We start from the raw sequence: 1,869 nt of genomic DNA, 5'->3' as shown, positions 1-1,869 counted from the left end.
ACCTCAGCCTCCCAAAGGCGCAGGATTACAGGCTGAGCCACCGAGCCCAGCTATTTTTTATTTTTCATGGAGACAGAGCCTCACTGTGTTGCCCAGGTTGGCTTCAAAATCCTGGTTTCAAGTGATCCTCCCACTTCAGTCTGTCAAAGTTCTAGGATTTCAGGTGTGCCACTCCACCTAACATGTTTTGTTTTTTGTACACTGCAATTATTGATCCCTCCAGCAAGTGTGAAAAAAGTTAGAGACAATAGAAAAGACTCCATGCAGCCGGGCTCGGTGGCTCAGCCTGTAATCCCGTGCTTTGGGAGGCTGAGGTGAGTGGATTGCCTGAGCCCTCGGGTTCGAGACCCACCTGGGTAACTTGGCGAGACCTCATCTCTACAATAAATCAAAAAATTAGCTGGGCGTGGTAGCACACACCTGTAGTTTCAGCTACCTGGAAGGCTGAGGCAGAAGGATCGCTGGAGCCCAGCAGGTCGAGGCTGCAGTGGCTGGGAGCGGCCACTGCACTCCAGTCTGGGCGACAGAGTGAGACTCCAACTCAAAAAAAAAAAAAAGACTGCATGGACTTCGGGATGGGGTAATGGGTCTGAGGAATGAGTAAGGCTGTAAATTCCTGGAGCAAAGTGGCAGGGGAGCTCAGTGTCAGGTTGGGCACAGGGGCGGGAGCCCAGAAGTGCACCATGTGATACGCAGCCACAGCTGTATATGACTATGTAAATTTTAATTAAAATCAAATAGAATGCATAATTCCATTTCCAGTCCTACTTGCTGCTTCCAGGTACTCAGCAGCCACACGGGCCCAGGGACCACTGTACCAGACAGGGCAGATGACAACCCATTTCTATCTGCAGAGAAAATGCTACTGGACGGAGCTGTCCCAGGAAATCAGCCTTCTGGCAGGATACTAAGATAGACTACACAGTTTGGCCTCTACAGTTCACAAGTCATTTCCAAAGGAGCTGTCAAAACTTCCCCTTAGAAGTCCTAGGAACATTCCCAATGGGGACCACTTTGTTTTGCTAGGCTCCAATTCCTGAAAACGAAGCCAGCAATCAGCCTTCTCGTGCTTGGCCCGCAGGCTACGGTCTTGTCACAATCTGGCAATCACTTTAAAATTTTCCACTCCTAGCTGGGCTCGGTGGCTCAGCCTGTAAACCCGTGCCTTTGGGAGCCCGAGGGTTCGAGACCCGCCTGGGCAGCGAGACCTCATCTCTACAATAAATCAAAACATTAGCCGGGTGTGGTCGCGCACCTGTAATTCCGGCTACTCGGAAGGCTGAGGTGGAAGGATCCGGCCGGAAGCGGCCACTGCACTCCAACTCAAAACAAAAAAAAATTTTCCACTCCTGAGTCGGCCAGAAGATGACTAATTGAAGACTCAGAAGACATCCACCACTATTGAGGGAAGGCCCTGAACCCAAACCCTAAATTAAAGCACCACCCCACCTCACCCCACAAAACAACCCAAAGGCTGCTGTACCCAGTAAAATCAGCCATGTAAACAAAGGGAGGAAATCTTTTATCTACAAAATCAGATGGAGCAAGGAAGCCACAGGGAAATAAAACGGGCCAGACCCCAGGAAACCCGGCCATAAAACCGTCTGAGAACAGGTTACTTCCCAGCCATTCCAGCTGCCTCATGATCATCATGCACTCAGCTCTTTAGTTTATGTCCAGTTCTAATCCAAAGTTTCAGTTGATGATCTCTAAACACTGTGAAGTGGGGTTCAAAATTTACCAGGAAACTGAAGATCAGAAAGATTATGCGTTTGAGATCAGCCTAAGCAACTTGATGAGACCTCATCTCTACAATCAATCAAAACGTTAGCTGGGTGTTGTAGCGTGCGCCTGTAGTTCCAGCTACCT

Source organism: Carlito syrichta, unplaced genomic scaffold (genome assembly GCF_000164805.1).
Source record: "Carlito syrichta isolate Samal-C Ts95f unplaced genomic scaffold, Tarsius_syrichta-2.0.1 Scaffold120702, whole genome shotgun sequence".
In the NCBI taxonomy this organism is placed as follows: domain Eukaryota; kingdom Metazoa; phylum Chordata; class Mammalia; order Primates; family Tarsiidae; genus Carlito; species Carlito syrichta.
The sequence above is the reverse complement of the archived record's forward strand: the minus strand, read 5'-3'. Positions refer to the sequence as shown.